We start from the raw sequence: 21,935 nt of genomic DNA on the forward strand, positions 1-21,935 counted from the left end.
TATAGGCTGATTTAATTTTGTGGTTTACCATTTAAGTCCCTCAGGATCCCAGGGATTGCCTCCACAATCCCTCAGGCAGAAGAAAGTCTGGAGAATCCAGTAGGATCTTTCACTGCCTCAGACTAGGAGTATCACACATGACTTTTGCTCACATTGCATTACTTAGAATTAGAAACTAGTCCCTTTAATCTGCAAGATAACTGAGAAGTATAGCCTTTCCTTAGGAGGAAAAGGAAAATAAGATACTGTTAAATCATAGTGACGTCCATTACAATTTATTTTCGTTCCTATTCCAACTAGAAAAGGACACACAATAAGTTCATGGATGTTTTTTCAGATACCCACACTGGAAAATCTAATGGTCTGAATCTTTCTAAGATCCATCCTCCCTACATTGAGTGCTGTAGACATCTCCTTTATGCATACCAAAAAAGCAAATGGTGAGAGGGTTGTTAGATGTCTTCTATCAGCACAAAACATGTTAGTGATTTTTAATGGCTCTAGGCTTTCTGCATAAAAATACTTTAAAAATAGCAATTTCTTGGAAGGAGCTAGGACATTTACCTTAAAGGTGAATTTTCATAGCAAGCACACTATTTGCCAAAGTGTATGCTGATGGAGATTAGTGGGATGCTAAACTGCTGTGGCTGATTGCAATATGGGTGAGGTTTTGACATCTTTTATTCTAACCTTTCAGTTTAATTTATATTAATCTGTGACTATTAATTTTTATTAACCTTTAACATTTTCAACTAAATATATTTGTCTCATTTGTTAATCTTAGATATCACACAGATTACTAAATGTGACCTATGTCAAAAGCAATTGCAACTTGCTTTCCATGGTCCTGTCTGCTTAACTTTATCCATTCTGCCTTCTGCAGAATCTGTATTACAATACATTTTAATGATTGATATTCCATGAACCAGCTGCTATATTATGTTGTAAATTGCAAACTACTTAGTTATGCAAGCATAGTTCAAATGCTCCCAATATGGCACTCTGTAAAATATCAGTAGAGGTGATCATTCCAATTCTGAAAATACTTTAGAATTATAAAATCCATTGAATGGCATTAGAAATCACTTGTCTCCATTCAGCAATAATTACTCAAATTTACTAAGCACCTACTTATAAGCCAGGCACTACTCTAAATACCTACTAAGTACCTACTAATATATACCTCAGAGTTACTAATCTGCACAACTCTGAGACAGGTACTAGGATTTTCCAGTTTTTTGGCCTAAAACTACCTTTAGGTAATGGTTAAGCCAAGAGTTCAAATCCAGACACTTTATTCCAGAGACTCTTACCTACTACCCTATATTCAGTTTAGATAAAGTGGAAGTTTGGGCTTTTTCAAGATGGCAGAGGAGAAGGTGGATGTGGAGTTTCTCTCTCTTCACAAATGCCTCAAGAATACATCTACAGACGGAACAATTCTCACAGAGCACCGGCTGAACAGTAGCAGAAGACCTTGGACACCAGAAAGGACAGGAAAGATCCCCGCATAACCAGGTAGGACAAAAGAAAGAAGAAGGGAAAAGAAGAGGAGAGGAAGCAGCATAGTACCTGTGCCCCTGGTAGGGAGCCGAGGAAGAGGAGAAGTTCCCACATCCGGGGAAGGCTGCTCACCGATGGGGAAATCAGTTGGGACAGAAGGGGAGCGTCTGAGGCCGTCAGAGGAGAGTGAAACGGCTGGTCTGTGGCAGACAGGACAGAATGTGACCTACACAGACTGTCCATGCCACAGCCCTGTGTGTCCCAGACTGGGACGTGTGTCTGCCGGTGTGCACAAGGGCTAGGAGCTCGAACATGGGTATTGGAGCAAACCTGGGGAAAGGACTGCTGTTGGCTGTGAAGAGACAGCCTGAGGGGACAGGAGGGAGGTAATCCACAACCAGGAATGCTTATGGAGGAAACCCGGACTGCCACAGAAGCAAGGCGCTACTGTTGAGTGACATGCAGGGGGTGGAGCCCGCCATTGCAGCCTCTCTTGCCCCATGCACCAGCACCTGACCCCAGGCACCAGGAGAGGGCCCCGCCAAGGCTGGCACACACATGCCTGCTGCCAGGCGCTAGGAAAAGTCCCTACCGGGGCTGGCCTTCTCCTGCCTGACACCAGGCACTAGGTAAGGCCACCGCCAGGGCTGGCCCTTGCATGCCTGCTGCCATGTGCTAGGTAAGGCTCCCACTAGAGCCTGATCTCTCACACCCGGGGCCGCCAGCTTCTCCGCACACCTACTTACTGGTGGGACCGTATCCCTCGTGGGCGCCAACCTCCCCCTCCATGCACCTGTTGTCGCCGGGGCTCCCACGACCCCAGCAGCCATGCCACCTCCATGCCCTGTCCTCACCGGGGCAGACCCAAGTGCTCCAGGGCAGCCTTGGGAGCAGACCCCTGTGGGTGGCCCAGACTCAGAGGTGGGGCTAAAACCACAGGGGCGGGGTGACTAAGGAAGAGGAATGAAGATATCCCTGGGCAGCTGAACAAGCCACAGATTAAATCCCCACGATCAGCTTGGTAAACCCTGTGTATATGGAATATCTGAATGGACAACGAGTGTTCCCAAAATTGAGACTGGTCTATAGGGACAAGTACACGTGAGAGTTAGGCCAGGTCAGAGTCTGAGTGCCCCCACAGTGCCCACAGTGGGTCCAGAGACCTACCTAGAGTTACTGGAGGGTCTCCTGGAGAGGCGGAGCTTGGCTGTGACTCAAAGTGGGGGCAAGGACACTGACAGGTGAGACCCCAGAAAAATAGTATTACTCTTATTTTTTTATGTTTTGTTCTGTTGTTTTTTATTTTTTTTATTTTTTCAATTTTAATGGTTTGTTTTTCTATTTTTACTTCACTCTTTCAGTGTTTTGTGTTTTTTCCTTGTTTTGTTATGTTTTGTTTTTAATCTTTTTTCGATTGTTTTTGTTTGTTTTATGTTTTCTTTGCTTTTTTTTAGTTTGCATTCCACTTTTGCTTTGTTTCTTGTTTTTTGATTTTGTTAGTTTTGTTTTTAATTGTTTGATTTTGTTTTTGAGTTATTTTATTTGTCTGGTTGTTCTCTTGTTTTTTGTTTTGTTTTTGTATGTGTGTGTGTTTTTTTGTTAGTTTTTGTTTGTTTGCTTTTGCTTTTACCATTTATCTTGGGTTTTGTCTGTTTGTTTTCTTTTTGCTTTTTTTTAACTGCTTTGTTACTGTTGGTTTTTGTCTTTGCTCTTTGTCTTGGGTTCTGTTAGTCTGTTTGTTTCCTTCCCCCACCCCTTATTATTTTTTTTTTCCACACCGTGCGGCTTGTGGGGTCTTTGGTTCCCCAGCTGGGGGTCAGGCCTGAGCCTCTGGGGTGGGAGCACCGAGTCCAGGATGCTGGACCTCCAGAGAATTCCCAGTCCCAGGGAATATTAATTGGGGAGAACTCTCCCGAAAGTCTCCATCTCGACTCCAAGACCCAGCCCCACCCAACTGCCTGCAGGCTCTGCTGCTGGACGCCTCACACCAAACAACACGCAAGACAGGAACACAAACCCATCCATCAGCAAACAGGCTGCCTAAAGTCATACTAAGCTTACAGACACCCCAAAACACACCACCTGACACGGCCCTGCCCATTAGAAGGACAAGATCCAGCTCCAACCACCAGAACACAGGCACCAGTCCCTCCCACCACGAAGCCTACACAAGCCACTGGACCAACCTCGCCCACTGGGAGAAGACACCAGAAGCAAGAGGAACTATGATCCTGCAGCCTGCGGAAAGGACACCTCAAACACAGTAAGTTAGACAAAATGATAAGACAGAGAAATACGTTGCAGATGAAGGAGCAAGGTAAAAACCCACAAGACCAACTAAATGAAGAGGAACTAGGCAATCTACCTGAAAAAGAATTCAGAGTAATGATAGTAAAGATGATCCAAAATCTCAGAAATAGAATGAAGAAAATACAAGAAATGTTTAACAAGGACCTAGAAGAACTAAAGAACAAACAGTGATGAACAACACAGTAACTGAAATGAAAAATACACTAGAAGGAATCCATAGCAGAATAACTGAGGCAGAAGAACAGATAAGTGAGCTGGAAGACAGAATGGTGGAAATAACTGCTGCAGAGCAGAATAAAGACAAAAGAATGAAAAGAAATGAGGACAGTCTCAGAGACCTCTGGAACAACATTAAAGGCAGCAACATTCGAATTATAGGGGTCCCAGAAAAAAAAGGGAAAGAAAAAGGGTCTGAAAAAATATTTGAAGAGATTAGAGTTGAAAATTTCCCTAACATGAGAAAGGAAATAGCCACCCAAGCCCAGGAAGCACAGAAGGTCCCATACAGGATAAACCCAAGAAGTGGAAGTTTTCAACCACAGGAGAGACTTGGCAGTGTTGTACATGGTTTGATATACCATATAAGACCTAAAGTTTGATTTATTTCCTTCTTTCCTCCTCTCTCAACCCCATCTGTCCCAGCTTAATGAATTCTAGAACAATATACTTTTCTACTTCCATCCATCACATCTTATTGGAGCCTTTAGAGTTGAAGAAACAGCAAAAGAAACAGCCATTTACCTAACACACTCCTCTATGCTATCATGTGCTTCCAGACCCTTATCTCAAACCCCAGTTACTACTACTCTGGAGATGACTCACCAGCAGGGATACGATATATTTTACTTGTGAAAACTTGGGAATGAATCAATACCTTATGGTTCCCCATCACAAACATGACATGCACATGAAGACACATCAGTGCAGAGATGCTGACAACAGCTGTGTTGGGGCATCCAGAGGGAAAGCCTGAATCACCTGAAAGTCACCTGAAAAGGACCTTCAATAAGCACTCTTAGTACATTTCTTCCAATATTCCTCATGTTTGCAATATTTCAAGAAGTCTTAGGAAGTCAACATCAAAGATAGATATTTAAATTTCTTCAAATGTCCTTCAAGATTTGGCTCCCTTAAATCCAAAAGAGTTATCATTGGTCATTCAAATATTTAGGGTGAAAGTGTATTGAAAAGGAGAGACAAGAGAGCCTAAATGTAGGAGGAATGTAAATATAATACTCAGATTTTCTTTGTAAATTGAAAGTACAAAAACACTGTGCTTTATGGAACTCCCTATTAGTCCAATACAGCCAAGTCCAAGCCTGCAAAGTTTTGATGTCTGATACTATAGACATCCTTATGGTCCTGACTTGTTTATTCCAACCCTCTTGTTTTGTTTATAGTTTTCCCCAAAGCCTCCCTGTTTTCCTTCCTTCATATGTCCAAACTGTATCTCTCATTCAAGATCAGTTTTTCTCACCACCTCCTTTATGGAATTGTCTCAAAATCTTTGACCTCACACTAGTTTCCTCTTTTTCATAAGAAATTCTTGGGCCTCTTATCACCTCTACTTATAAAAATAGCTATTAAAATTACTTGCTGTGGCAAAATCATTAACTCTTTTGTATTAGAACATTTCAGTTTTTCTGATATCCTTCAAAGGATACAATACTGTGTTTTCCATTAAGTAAGACCTCAATACATTTATTTTGAATTTAACTGAATTGTTGTTGTTCTTTTGCTAATCTTCTACATTTGGGAGTACTAGAAGGTAGCTGTTGCAACTTTTATGATCATTTTGTTTTAGAAAAATCTTATGTCATGTACTTGAGTTATACTTTACTCTGAGAAATGCTGACAATAAAGTGATACATTTTATTTACCAACCTATGTTCTCCAATGGGAAGGCAAGTCTTCAACTGAAGGTAAATTGACTTATATGTTACATTTTAATTTCAAAAAGAAAATCATTGTCCATTTATACTTCTGAAAATCTGGACTCCTTAAAAAGCAAACTGGGATATCTTCCAGGAAAAATCACTTCAGAAGGCACTACTTAAGAATAGAGAGCTTACTCTGACTCTGGATATTTTAAATACCCAAATTTAAGAAAGAGTTACAAACAATTAGTTATCATAAAACTCTTCTCACCAATTCTAGCTCTCTAGATTATTGTTAGTGGAACTAATAGAAGCATTTATCGAGAATAAGAACAAATTTCTGATAGATTCAATCTGCAGCGCTCTGAGCCACTGGACATTGAATTCATTCCAAAAATGAATTAGTTTATCTAGCGATGTCAAGCTGCCAATCAAGTTATCATTTATCTATCTAGCATTGTCAAGTTTGATAAGAAAAACAATTGCTAAAAGAAGGAGAATTAGTAAGAACCATGGGGGCAACTACTAAAATGGCCTTTTGAAAATAAGAGTCCTTAAGAAATGCTCTATCGGGCTCTTAAGATGTCTGTCTTTATTTCCTTTCATGAAACTAAGATTTAAAAATCTTTCTCTTGAATCTCAAGTTCTGAGCTCAGGATTTCTTGGGCTCAAGTCTTGGTCTTTTCTTATGAAAGTTCTTTTGGGAGAAATGTGGCAATTGTGGCAATCCCATACCCATCATTATAGCTTATAATGAAGTGGAATCTAGTACTATCCTTACATGAAACTGCTCTGTTCTTTGCCAAAAATTCATATCACATTTCATCTTCCAGTTATGATTTAATTAAAACCAGTCATATCCTTTTGTGTCTACTCAAGTTCTACTGTTTTTTGAAACAACATAAGCAATTTCGGCTCTTTTAAAAAATATATGCATATATACCTCTCTGAATTTTTAATGGAGGGTATGAGGGCCATCATTATTGAGATTTAACTGAACAAACCATTTTCTTGGGAGAATAGACCTCAAAAGTATGCATAAAATTAAGAGGAATGTATGGCTTCTATTAGTTTTATGTTAGAGCTAATTAGTGCCAGCATGAGCTATTAGCAAAAGGTAATAGTATCCTGACTATAATATGTATTTCTCATGATAAGCTGATTCTAATATTAACCACTGGTCCTCTGTCACTTCTGGAAATGTGTTTGCTCCAAAACTGAAAGGAATTATTAGAGTTTTAAAAACCAAGAAAGCAAACACACAAATAAAAATGGCCAAGTGTTCCTCCATCTTTCCCTATAATACTAGAATAGATAATATTTTCCCCTTTTATCTAAAAACTTTAATAATGCATTGTATGACCAACCTTAAAAAAAAAATAGGTGAACTCTTTTCTTTGACTTCAGCTGCATTTATAAATGAGTAATACATCACCCAAATACATTTTAGAAATTAGACTTTGTATTCCATTATGCATTTAGACATTTATAGCTGGATGATAAACCTGTCTGCACCTCTGGGAGTTGGACTTATAAATCAGTGCTGCCTGTAAAAATATTACACTCCTATTTGAAATTATTGTGGTTCTATATCTTGTTCTTCTGGCTCCTTCAAAGAAATATGAATTCCCATGAAGGGAAAAGATACAGATATTTAAGGCAAAATGTATTCTTTGCTTTATTACAGGATACTGAGTTCCATGGGTTTCCTTCTAGAATTCTACATTATTTACTAAATTCCTCACTAATAAAAGACTCAGAATAGTTTCTCCCACAGGTGAAACTCTCATTGACATGAGCCCTACAACTTCCTTAATTACTTGGAGACATGTACTTGAATAAAATTGTAGTGAAATAACCTATTCATCTACCGTTCTGTAACTATAAACTTGCTTAGGCTACTCTGTATATCCCAAAGAAAGTCCTGTCTTCAAGACTGGCCTTTGACTTGGCTCCTGGGAGATGACCTCTGAGCCCTGGGAAGAATCTGTCTGATAACGTTTTTGTATGCCTAAAGCCTTGTGCCACTCTATATCAGCCTGACCTGTGGCCAGGGATGGGGGGGTAGGGGTCTGAGTAGATGAGATCAGTCATGGGGATACCTACGTGACATACCCCAATAAAAACTGGTCACCAAGGCTTGGATGAGCTTCCCTGGTTGGCAACAGTTCACACATCATTTCAGTAGAATTAAGCACCTCCCCATGCAACTCCACTGAGAGGGAACACCTGGAAGCTTGCCAGGGGTTTCCCCTCAACTTTGCCCCCCCAAGCATTTTACATTTTGCTGATTTTAATCTGTATCCTTTCACTGTAATAAACTATAACCGTGAATATAACAGCTTTTCTGAGTCCTGTGAGTCCTTCAATCCCCAAGCCTTAGGGTGGTCTTGGGAACCCTCAACACAAAACCTACTGCCAGGTTTTAAAAGAAATAAATGTATTGATTCTAGTAAGGTCCCCATCAATCTGCATTGGGATTCCCCTGGGTTAGGGCTTGCTGACACGGATACACCCCTCCTCTCTGCCATATTCCACACTTGTGGTATGGCTGAATTTTTGAGCTTGCTGGTGTAAGAGTTGGTCTGTCATCAAAAACAATGGGAATAAATTTATGTCTTCAGAAAGTGATTCAGGAGTAATTACAAATAATATAAATTTACAGAGAATAGAATTTGGAAACTTTAAGACATATAAATCCCACCAAAAATCTTCATTGTGGCTAGAATTAAAGAATTTACCCCTTATCATTGACTTTTAAAAGTTCTTCTCGCCTTCTAAGGTTGAGAGTCAGCCATCATTTCATTATGCTATTTAGGCAATATTAAGATTTTTCTGAATGACTTTATTTCAACAGGATACATGCTTCTTAGAACCTATATAGCCCATGTGCTCTTTTAATTTTATTCATAAAAGTTAGGCATTCATATATTACTTTAGACTTATTTAACGACTCCTTCACACTAAAAGCTGACCCTCAAGTCTCAGTGAAAATGAATCAATACTGATCATTTATACTAATTAAACGATTGTTTTAAAAATCCTAGGTATATATAACCTTTAGTGATTTTAAATAGTATCAATTTCTATTTTTTACTGAGTTGTTGATGTGGGGTGTTGATTTTTCTAAATTGATTGAAAAATTACATCTCTCCAAAGACCCTAAAAGAATTTGTCAGGCCAAATTAAGATTGAGGACCAGTAAAATGTATGTGAAATTGAGTATCATAATATTGCAGTCATTCTTTTAAGCCTGGGTCTTAGTTTCCTAGTATAATCACAACAACATAAAAGTAAAATTTTCCTCCCTCTGCTAAAAATAAAAAAAACCTAGGGTTGTTAAATATTAATATTATAAATAAAAGTAATAATAATTATTGAATGGTATGGGTGCACATGACTAACTTCCCTTCATCAATTCATTCTTTCAAACATTTGTATAAAGTCAAGCCTGAAGCTATAAAGGAACAAGTGATGATTATATATGCAAGATTCTGGAAAATGGTGAGGGTGTTTCCATTTGTATAGAGAAAGAGAAAAGTCTCACAATTCAGGGACAGGAAGCTATGATTTACATAATGAACATGGCAAGGACACCTATAAAGAAGCAAGACTTAGATGGCAGAAAAATCACATTGGCTTTACTCCAAGACACCAGGCACATCCCTGGAAAATTCTGATGTGCCGAAATATAACAGTATGTACTTTTCCCAGAGCCAGAATCAGTGCAATATTTGGCTTTCCTACTTACACTTGGAACATGGGATTCTTTTCCTTAAATCCTATCAGGGTTTTGTTTATGTTAGCACCTGCATGCAGCCTGAGGGTTCTAAGAAGGACTTTTTATATATGGGTATCAACTGCCCAACAATACAGTCATTTTTTAACTTAAATATATTCATTTTGATAATCTCCATACTCTATAATATCTGGCAATCATGAAGATCAAAGTGTTACACTTACATAATTGTAATAATCCCCTTTAAATGAGTTTCTACAAATTCTTCACCATCATAAATAGGGAGAAACTGCTCAGCAATGTCATATACGATGATAATAGTTTATCAATAATCAAAGCCAGGCCACCAAATACCACCAGGATTAAGAGCCCTAGCTCTGAAGTATGAATTCCAGCTCTACCATCTACTATCTTTGGGACACTTAGTAAATAATACAATCTCTTTAAACACAAGTTTTCTCATCTGTAAATAGGGATAATAATTTTAGCTAACATAAAACTAAGCTGAAAGTGAAAATAACATGATGGATGGAAAACACTTTTTCACAGTGCTTTGTTCAGAGAAGTGTTCAATAACAGTTAATGTGGTGGGATAAAAGCAATGAACATAAGAAGGTCTATGCCCCTCCCTCTCTCTCTTTGACAGTCACTCAGGGAACTAGGTGGGAAAAGAGAACTAAGTTAGTATATGCAAACTCTCAAAAGAGAACAACGAAATTGAACAACGATCATCTCTCCCAGGGTCTCCACTCTTTGAGAGACGATGGAATCTAGTAAGCAAAATAGCAGGGACAGGTAGATGAGGGCGCTATGATGGGATAAAAGTGTGAGAGATTCCCAAGAGTTGGGAATGTTTAAAGACAGGAAAGGACAGGAGATAAGAGTTAACGCTGACAAAATCATCAGACGCACATTAATTGATAAAAGTATGAATAAAGACTGAAAATTCTGCCTGAAGCATGTTTTGTTTTCTTGTTTCTGTCTTTTTAAAATACAACACATTCCAGGACTGGATATGTGGAGTCACAGATTATAGAGGTGTTATGGGTTGAATTTTGTCTTTCCAAAATTCATATGTTGAAGCCCTAACTCCCAGTACCCCAGAAAGTGACTATATTTGAAGACAGGGCCTTTAAAGAGGTGATTAAGTTAAAATAAGTCCCTTAGGGTGGGGCCCTAATCCAATCTGACTTCTGTGAGAAGAGAAAATTTGAACACACAGAACACAAGGATACTTGAGTAGAGGAAAGAACATGTGAGGACACAGCATAAAGCGGCCACCTGCAAGCCAAAGAGAAAGGCCTTTGAGAAACCAAACCTGTTGCCACCTTGACCTTGAACTTCTAGCCTCCAGACGTCTAAGAAAATTTACATATGTTGTTTAAGTCCCTCAGTCAGTGGTATTTATGGCAGCACAAGTAAACCAATACAAAAGGTAAATACTTATACTAGCTACAAAGGGGCTTAGTGTAAAAGTGGTGGGAAAAGGGGATTGCCTGACATCAAACTGTTTGACTTCTCAGATCAAATTTGGTTCCACTGCTTTCTGACTATATGACCCTATGCTAGTTATTTATCTGTTCCTCAATTTACTCATTTAAAAAAAAAAGTATTATAATGGTGTCTGCCTCCTCAGATTGCTGTCAGGCTTAGATGAGATAAAACAATTAATGCCTCAAACAGTAGCTGACATATAGTATTGATCAATGATCTTAATCAACTATTTGTGTTCTCTGTTATAATTATTTTCAAGGGTTCTCTGTCCTTCTGACCTTCAGCATACTCAAAGACCATGGAAGCACTGTGGAGAGAGTCCCTGAGTCAGCAGAAGCAATTTTGCTTCTTTGGGGTTATTGGGACAGCTTACTCCAAGTCACATACATCTACACCTTTTCCTTTATTCAAGTGACAATGAGAAAGGGTCTTCTCACTAATAATATTCAGAGATTGGGATTCATTGAAGGAAATGTATCCAGTAAAGAAATCTGGATACAAATCAAGTTACAGAGGCAAGAGAGAACAATGCACTTTGGGCTTCTAAATTCTGACATTCTGAAATATGTTTGTTGCATACCATTTTTGATAACTAGTTTCTCCTTTTCTTTCTATTAGTTTGCAGTTCCAGATACCGTTCTTAGTGCTCTACATATATTAACTTATTAAATCCTCCTTATAAACATATGTGATATATACAGTTTATAAATGAAGAGATAGAGAGGTTCAGTAACATGCTCAAGGTTATAAAGTGAGCAAGTACAGTTGGGATTTGAATCCTGGTGGTCTGGGGCCAGAGTCCTGGGACCAACTCTTATTCATCCTATATCCTACCTCAAAAGTTTATTAGGCAGAAATCATTTTTTCTCAAATATATTTAACCCAAAGTGTTTATTCTCAGGATGCTACAGAGCTTTTATTAGGAAAAAGTGACATGATTCATTTACTTGAGCATTAAACAAATATAGATTCATAGTATCAGTGATTAAAAGCAAAATCTCCACCCTCAGGCTTATATCCCAGATCTACAGAAACTTTGGGAAAGTTATACGGGCTGATCTACATGAAATTGCTGAAGACCATTTTCAAGATATCATGAGCACAGACGACAGGACAGGAAAAAACAGATTATACACCAAGAACATATATGTGCCAAGAACACAATGTGCCGTTTTCCTACAGCATGTACAGTAGATTGAAGAAGTGGAAATAATTCTAGAAAGGTAGGTTTGGAGTCAGCTTGAAATGACCCTTGATTGAGTTCCAAGAACTCAAATATGATTTTTAAAATGAAAATAAGCATTGGTTCTTGAGCAAGAGCTTAAATTAATCACAGTGTACGTATCCCCTTGTATGGGCTGTGCAGAAGAAACTGAAACTGGGGATGTAAACAGGAACGCCTTAGCAACATTTCCAGGTATTGGACAGCAAGAACCGAACTTGGTTTGTAGCAGTAGCCATGCAAAAATAGAAAACAATTTAAAAAGTGTTGCAAAAGAAAAGTCAGATTTGGCCACTCATTAAAAGTGAAAGTAGAAAGGAAAGACAAGGTAAGATTCAAAGACTGAGGTTCTTTGAGTCTAAGTTAATTGGCTCATTCAGGTGCTATCAGGAGAAAGTGATAGGAAGAGAAGATCCTGGTTTTTAAAAACAAAAGATAAAGAGTTTCATTTTATGAAATAAAACTGCAGTTTGTTTTCCACCCATATAAATACATTTCTGCCATTTCTACCTTAGGAAGGTGAAGTTCTAATGATTTAAAGTAACAGAGACCAAGGAGAAACACCTTTAAATTAAAAATATATAAATTCAACATTATTTGACTTTAAGTGACCCAAGCAAGCACATAAGAGAGATTGCTCCTTCAGGCAAACCACTTGCTATTGACACAAACCGCTATTTGACAAGGGACTAGGAAAAAGGGTCTGAAGGAAAAAAATGAAATGTAAACAATGCTTTAATACTCTTCCTTTCTGCTTTTTGCTAGGTGCTTTACAAATTGTAAAGCAGTTAACTCTGCTTCAAGAGTTTTAAAAACAGTTGCTTACTATTAACTGTTTCTAGAGGCACTCTGCATTAGGGCCAAATTTCCAACGTTGTATTTGTACAGATAATGTAGTTTAGGTGACCTGGGAATTACTCTTCAAATTAGAACTGGTTTTTAAATATTGACAGCAAGTTAAAGAGATTTTACCGATTTTTTAGGAATTTCGGCAACATGGAGATTTTTACAGAGGTACTGAGTATTATTTCAAAAACTTCAGCAGACTCTCCAGAGTTGTGTTGTTGTTTTTTTTATGTCATTATGCTTCTACAGAAGCCAGCACATTCTCTGGAGCTTTAACAGATGACATTCTTCACTTTGCCAGCAAAGTACTCCAGGATGTATAACAGACCAATGAATTACTCCAGTAGAGCACTAAACAGGGGCCTGAAAAAGTTAATGCACCTTTCTAAATGCCAAATTTTTACAAAGTGGCTTATTTAAAAAGATAGATGTCAACCCAGAGTACTATAAACATTAAATTCCTTAATAACAGATATTACTTAACAATATAAAAGCAATAAAGAAAAACACACTTTGGAAAAAAGTTGATTTTTCTGACTTCTCAGGAAAAAAAAAAGTCTGATAAAACCATTAAAACTTTCCACCCTTCCCCCAAAACATAATATAATGCTAGTAATTTCTGCATTTTAATATTTGAGGTTAGTCAAGTGTAAAAGAACAAAAACTAACTTACTCGCTTTTAATTGCTCTGAAGTAAAGCAATATTACACATATACATATTAGATACATATACATTCAGTTGCTTATTTTATTATTGTAGTGCATATGTCATTGCTTGTATGTAAATATTTCTATATGAAACTCTATTTATACATTTCTTCTAAATATATAATTTTGTGTTTTCAGTATGAGCTTGGAGGTCAGCAGATCTGGGTTCAAACTGTTTCCTAGTTTTTTGACTTTGGGTAAGTTACTTAGTCTCCCTAAGCCTTACTTACTTCATCTGTAAAACAATCATAATACTAATAATCCCATAATGTTGTTATGAATACTAAATAATTACACTACGAAATCACTTGTCATTGTGCTTGGATATAGTGTACCCACAATACGTGCTGGTTTTGATATTATTATGGTTCATTTTACTCCTCTCATTAAATTATAAGTATCTTTAAGGCAATGATTATACCATACTATGTTTTTGCAGTTCTATGTATCACCTAATACCGTGCCTATCACTCCCAGCCCTGAGTGACTGCTTTTCAAAGATTCCCTCTTCTTTATCCTCTGTATGAGTTACTGACATATTCCTAGATTTCCTAGATTCCATTTTCTAGATTCCAAGCAGAAATGTCACCAAATATTCTTTTGAACTTTGAAAACAGAAGCACTAGGCCAGAAGCAAAACAAATATTTTGTCAAAATAATAGGAAAGCTTTTCCCAAGCTACAGTCCTCATCCCTCTAAGATCCTTATGTACCAAAACCGTAATACGAGGAACATGCATGACCATGTTTAGTGCTTTCATTCATTCTATGAAGTACCATCGTACCTCCATTGTCTTGGATAGGCTATTGTCTATCCATCTGCAGTGTTCATCTTCTTTCCACTGGTAATAGAAAGAATTTCCCTTTCTGAGCCAGGAAGTTAAGACATGCACACAAAACAATTTACAAGTTCTCTTGGAGGCAAGGCTCAGTATCCCTGATATAACGTCAATCCATTTAGAGTCTAATCACTTTGGAAGATAATTATACTTGTGACAGTGGAAGTCTAGTAGCCTCTTGCCTTGCTGCCTGCCTTTTCCTCTGGTTGGAATACCCTTTCCTTTCCCTTCAGAGTCACTCTTAATCATCTTTCAAAACCAATTTCACAGGAAAATCCTTTTTGATATCCTGAGATTGAATCAGATTTCCTTCACTCAATTATTCACTCAAGAAACATTTGAGCACCTACTATGTGCTAAGTACTATTCTACAGATGGAAAAACACAGCAATGATCACATTAACTAAAATCCCTCTTGGAGCTTACCTTCTAAGGGAGGGAGGAAGAGAATAGATAAACCACATTACATGCCATAGGGACTAGTAAAACATGTAAGTAAAACACAGGATGGCAGAAAAATAAAACAGACTATGGAGAGTTAGGACAAGATATCCTGACCAGTAGGGTAATTGCTGTTTAAATAGGATGGTCATGGAAAGCCTTAATGATACAATGACACATAAGCAGCAATCCCAAGGAAGTAAGCGAACAAACCAGGTGTGTGTCCAGAGGAAGAGTGCTTCAGACTGAGAGAACAGCAAGCGCAGAAAATCTGAGGCGGGAACATGTTCAAATGTGTTCGTATGTGTTCAGAATTAGGACGGATGCCCACATGCCTGGAGCTGGGTGAGCAGGAGCAGTGTGGTGCTGAGAGACAGGCAGGCGTGTGGAGCCTTTCACCTCGTCAGCCTGAGGACTCTAGCGTTTAGTATGAGTTGAGAAGCCACTGCGGGTGTTTTGAGTAGAGGAGTGTCATGATCTGACTTATGTTTAAATGAATTACTCTGACTTCCATCTCAAGAATGGACAATAGTGGGAGCAGGGAGGAAACTGGCAGATCAGTTAAAATCTTACAGTCATTCAGGGGAAAGATAACAGAGGTTCCCTATGTGTGTGTTTTTGTTGTTGTCATTGTTGTTGTTGGTTTTACAAGTTGACCAAAAGTTTAGCCTGCCGTTATCCTACTCTTGTACATTTGTCTTGATAAAACTGTGACCTCCTTAAGAGGAGAGAAACTGGTCTCATAGCTATATAAACATTTTACCAAAAAACTTGGCATATTACAGTGCTCAATAAATGTTTACTGAATAAATAAATCTACTAGCACAGACTTTTTAAAAAAATTCAGACCATGAACAGGTCCACATACCATGGACATTTTAACAGAAATATTCATGTGAAAAATAATTTGGGCTGATTCACTGGCGGAGAAAAATATGAGTATTATCCTACATCTCTTGAGACATTGGTCTTCAATTCCATCCACTAAAAATGTAAAGGAATTAAAATTAGGGCTGTGAGCCAGTCCCACAAAGGCAACTGAAGTAATAAAAGTAATGGATTTTGATCAGTACATAAAATGAAAATCATAAATAATATGCATGAAAAATGTAGTGACATTAGTAAGTAAACATCTGTTTTATATTATTAACGTCAGTTGAGAAGAAAATCTAACTGTAAAATCTAATTGTAGTAAATACATCAATTACTGTTTTGGCAAAAAGCATTTGAAATTTGAATGATAATGAAATGAGAAATTTTTTTTATGAATCAAGGAAGGTTTTAATACTCCAGCATCTATGCTCTGTCCATTTTTATTCATAACCTAAATTCTACAAAGTTCTAAATCCAATGCCATTTTGGACTTCCTTAATTAAGTTTCTAACAGATTCTATTTTCCATGAATTCTCCTACCTTATCCTCTAGCTAGACAGTAGGTAACCTTTTCAGAAAAGACAGAATTTTTAATTTTAACTCTGAAAGTCATTCTCCTAACTTTCAGATCTGTTGAAATATTATAGCATCCTATGATTTTCTGGCATATACAAAATTGGAAGGAGGGGCAAAACTGTGGAGAGAGTAAAAAGATCAGTGGTTGCAAGGGGTCAGGGGAAGAGGGCAGATGGGGAATAGACAAAGCACAGAGGATTTTTAGGACAGTGAAAAACTTTGTATGATATTATAATGTTGGATACACGTCATTATACATTTGACTAAACCCATAAAACGTACAACACTGAATGAACCATAATGTAACTATAGACTTTAAATGATAAAATGTGTAGGTTCATCAGTTGTAACAAATGTACCATTTTTGGCAGAAGGTATTGATAATGGGGGAGGGGGTTGTGCGTGTTGGGGCAGGAGGTATATAGAAAATGTCTGTAGCTTCCTCTCAATTTTGATGTGAACCTAAAACTGCTCTAAAAAATAGTCTTTTAAAAAAATTGAAAGGAGAGGTTAAAAAAAAAAAAGGAAATAAGTAAATTCACACCTCCTCATCCATTTAAAAAAATAATAAGATAGCAAAGATTTGTCTTTCACCTGCCAAATTTAAACACTACAAAAAGCCGATGTTCAAAATCATTTCAGTTACTTTGTGTTCATACATGTTATACATACATATATTTGTGCATATACATACTTTATTTTCAAACAGCAAATGAACACAGTCTTATTAGAGAAATCAGTCTGGGAATCAGACATATTCTATTCTCCTTCCCCACTTGCCCTTTGATAATCACTCTTCTTCTACTTTGAAAAGAAAAAGCATACTTGTCTTTATTCTTCCAGAATCTCACCATGGTGCACTGCCTTGAAGTATAAATTTTCCTGATGCCCATCAAAGGAACAATTTGAAATAATGACATTAAGAACTCTGTGAAGACTTCTTAAATCAAGGCACAGTAAATGGATGATATGGCTTTCTGTCTGCCCTTATATATATATTACACCTGTTTCCATTAATGGCTATGAGTGAAATTAAAGACAGGATAATTTGGCCCACGTTGGAATGATCTGAACTTAGAGATACTGTGAATGGATATCAGGAGTGAAGACAATTTTTGTCACCTTGTCCCTCCCCTGCCTACTGACAGTGCTCCTGAGGGAAAGTCCTGAGAGCACTTTAGGCACAAAATATTAAAGGTGCAGCCACCTTACTGAATCCAAGTAACAAATCTACATTAAAACAATCTCTCATTTATTCATCAGAATCACTCTGGAAATCAGAAGTGATGTGGTTATCATAAAAAAAAAAAAAAAGTTTTAAATATTGAAAAACAAAGGCAGACATTTTGTGACAGAAAGGAAGCCTAGCTTGGCTGATTTTTTTGACAATAAAAACTGACCTTTCCAACTAGGTTATAAGGTGAACATTTTCCATGAATTGAAAGAGTTAGGTCCACAGTTAAAAGTTTGATAGAACTATATATAAAATACTTTATAAGAAAGAAGAACTTTATCAAAAAACTGACACAGATGTATTAAATAAATGATATTTTTATTTCATCAACCCTTTCTGAGTATATCGAGTTAAACAAGGTGACTTTACATGAAAAAACAACAGTAATAATCACTTGAAAAGTCTTGGGAAAACCTTTATGTTTTTAAGAAAGGAAAATACTAATGACTGGGTAATCCTTTTGCAAGTCAGATGATTTCTAATTCTTTGCTTACAATGAAACTGAAGGTGGCTCTGATCAAGTTGATGATTGAAATACAATTTTAATAATACATAACTATATAATTTTTGACATATGACAATGAACTAAAATGTGATATTCCTATAAAAAAAAATAAACTTCATTTGCATCTGCTTATTTATGTGAAAATATTTATCAATGTTTTCAACTACAAAAAAATTAGAAATAGAATGGATATAAAATTTGTCTCCTTCTAGTAATAAATAATATACATCCATGAATACATGTACCTTTCAACCCCCACAAAAAAAATTTAAATTTTAATAGTAAGTTTTTTCAAGATTTATAAATTTGTGTATTGTTTTGATCAATTATGTACTAATAATAGTTGTAATGGTAATTCAGTCCTAGAAAAAAGTTTAACATTTATAGGTTTATGGTCACAAGAAATAGAGATTTTAATCTCAATTAATATAAATACGTTGCTAAGAATTAAGGTAAGTGTAGAATAAAAGATTTTCAAGTGTAAAAATGTATTATATCAGGTTAAGTCCTTTGGAGAAAATGGGATTCAGTATGAATTCAAGGAAAATAAATCTCCAACTATTAAGACAATTTGTTCACTTTTTTAAATGGATGATGTTGGTTTGATATTGTAATATTTACACTCCGTTGGATACTTTTAAGAGAGTGCTATAGTTTTAGTTTATAGTGTTAATATTTACAATAAACTGGAAATTATATCCTTTGCAACTCTTTAAAATTAGAATGAAACATTTTAGAGTTTAATACTGTGTGAGGATATATATAGGGACTACATAAGACAAAAACGATGATCACTTTAAAACTTTATGCATCATCCTACCTTTAAATAAACAGAAGGGCAATCACCCAGAAGAGAAATCTAACCAGACCCTCCATTTAGGCAAAGAGTTCTACAGATTATTGTAGTAAAGGCTAAAGAACATTTCCATTTGGGACCACAAGTTGGATGTAATAAATATTAGAGAGCTTTAAACCCAATTTTAAGTAAGAAGGGGGGGAAAAAAAAAAGATCTCCCTGCAGAGTGCTAATTGGAAGTAGTTTAATGACTGAAAATTTGCATATACCTCATGATTTATGATATGCCTCAAGAGGCCAAATGAACCAGAATCCAGCAAGTACAGTCCTCTTGGCTGATATGATCCTCTCAACAGACTATTTAAATATCCCCACGTGGTAAGTCTAAATGGTTGAGAAATGACGATGGTTAGTTAATCTAAGTTATCCGAAATAGCTGCTTAATTTGGGGCCATGCTTATGCCAGGTTACTACAGAGAGGGCATTCATGAAATATCCAAGTGTGCATGGGCTGGTGTGGATCACACTGACAAAGGCAGAAGTCTGTTTTTTCTTCATTTAAATGACTTGAGCTTCCTTCCTTTGACAGTGACTAAAAAGTATATGTTATTTGAAAAGGCTCTTTCATGCACTTAATTTTTTTTACTTGTATTTTTTATTGAGATATAAAGTGGACAAATATTAAATATACAGCTTAGTAGTTTTTGAAAAGCATGTGCCAATGGAACCTCCATCCAGATCAAAATATAGAATATTACTAACACCACAGAAGCCTCTTTTTGCACTTTCCCAGTCATTATCACTCCCCCATCCACTAAAAGGTAAGCTCTAATCTGACTTCGATTACAATAGGTAAGTTTTGCCTGCTTTTTGAACTTCATAAAACAGAATCATACAATATATACTCTTTTATGCCTGGTGACTGAAAAAAAAAAAGTCACAGGGTGAGAGAGTATATTGGCAATACATATATCTGACAAGGGACGTGTCTCAGAATATATTTTAAATACAAATAAATTTTACAAGATAAACAATCCAATTTAAAAATAGACAAAAGACATATTACTAAAGGAAAAACCAAATGGTATTTCACACATTTTGAGTATCTTCCTTTTAAGTCCTGAGTCTTCTGAGATCCCAGTCTCAGAAGCTTAAAGTGCCCTTCTTTAAAATAACTAATCTCTCCTTTCACATATTCATAAAGCATTTATTAAATAGCTCCTATGTTCAAGGCACTATGCCGTACAATGGAGAAGTAGGATAAATAAAGCTCCTGGCCTCAAGGAGTGAAGAGTCCAGCAGTTGAAATAAGTCATGTAGAAAAATGGCCATACTTCAGTATCAGTAGCAATACTGACCATAATAGAAATAGGATGACTGACTGTTCCTACTTGACATGGGTGGAAGGGTGGAGACAAGTGATGCAAGAAGAAAAGGTGATATTTGGCTGATTTAATATCTTATGTAATTAGTGTTACACACCTGAATAAAAAACTTAGACAAATATCCTAAGGGAATGTCCTTCTTGATGATTTTCTAGCCCAAGCCTCTCTAATCATAGAAATCAGCCTTTGGTCCTAAGAGAGGAGATTATAAAAAGCTTTATGGCAGTAATTTGATGGATAGGAACAGAGAACCATTCTTACTTCTAATTCTACTCTGACCTTGGTATTCCAGAACGGGATAACTCTTTTCAACCTGTACCACATTCCACAAATTATTGGATTTTGTGACCCTGAATCTTAATATTCCACTAAGTACATTACTGACATCTACCAGAAAACTTCTTAATCTAGCATTTTTAATGCTTAAATCACCTAAGCATCAGATCCATCATCTATTCCTTCCTTCTTATTTCTTCATGCCACATGAACCCTGTTTAGTCCTTGGCCAATACTACCTTCATCTGCATTAGTTTGTTTGCTTGTTTCTACTTTGATTTTGGAGTGATTTCCTGGTTTTATAACTCATATGCACTTACCCAAAATAGACCTCTGGTCTTGCTCTTGAGTTTTGACTCCTGGTTTTCACTCAACTCTGAATGATTTCCACTCTCTAGATCCGAGACTTTTCCAGTCTGGCCTGTCTCACAGCTGTGGAAGTGCCAGCCAAAAAACAGGAGAGAGGGGGGATTTTTTTTTTTTTTTTTTTAATAAAAGCATGTATTGAACACCACCTATTCTTTTCAAGTCAGGATATCAGTTTTTAAATCTTTGTGTCTACCATCCATATGTATTTAATGAATTTCCCTCATGTTTTTTTGTAATACACTGAGTCATAGCCTGGAATAGTTTTCTCAAAATCTGGCCTACCTGCATCAGAATATCCTACTTACTCTGAATAAGATTCCTAGACCCTACTGCAACCTACTGAATGAGAACATCTGAACCTGAAGCTTGCTTATCAGAACTTTTCCTAAGAAGCTCCAAAGTCTTGAAACAACTGAAATGGAACAAATTCATGAACCGACTGACCACCAACCAATTCAAGTATTTATTTTTGCCTACTCTTTGATAGGCACTACGGGAAAAATTCAAAGGGGCTGTCATAAACGGCAGCCAACCCTCTGACATCATGCAAATAAGCCCAGGATGGCCTCATTGAGAGATGAGAGACCACATGAAGAGAGACTCCAGCTATCCCTTCTAAAGCACCAGATATGTGACTGAGGCTGGCCAAGACCATCCAGTCCAAGCCCAAGCCCACCCAGATGAGAAGAACTGCCCTCCCAGCACAAAGAGTGGTGAGAAATTTTCTTTATAGCATAATGTTTTACACTACTAAATTTTGAGGTGGTTTGTTACATAGCAAAAACTAACTGATAGACCTAGTAAAATTTCTTTTGCAGAAAATTTGTGGTAAGGGTCAACACATTCTATCACCCATTTTCTCAGTAGAGAACAACTTTACTATATATTCCATCTGGTGTGAATTTGGCCCTTCCCCTTTCCTCATTTTCTTCCATTCATTCAC

This window comes from Eschrichtius robustus, chromosome 2 (assembly GCF_028021215.1).
Source record: "Eschrichtius robustus isolate mEscRob2 chromosome 2, mEscRob2.pri, whole genome shotgun sequence".
Classification (NCBI taxonomy): Eukaryota; Metazoa; Chordata; class Mammalia; order Artiodactyla; family Eschrichtiidae; genus Eschrichtius; species Eschrichtius robustus.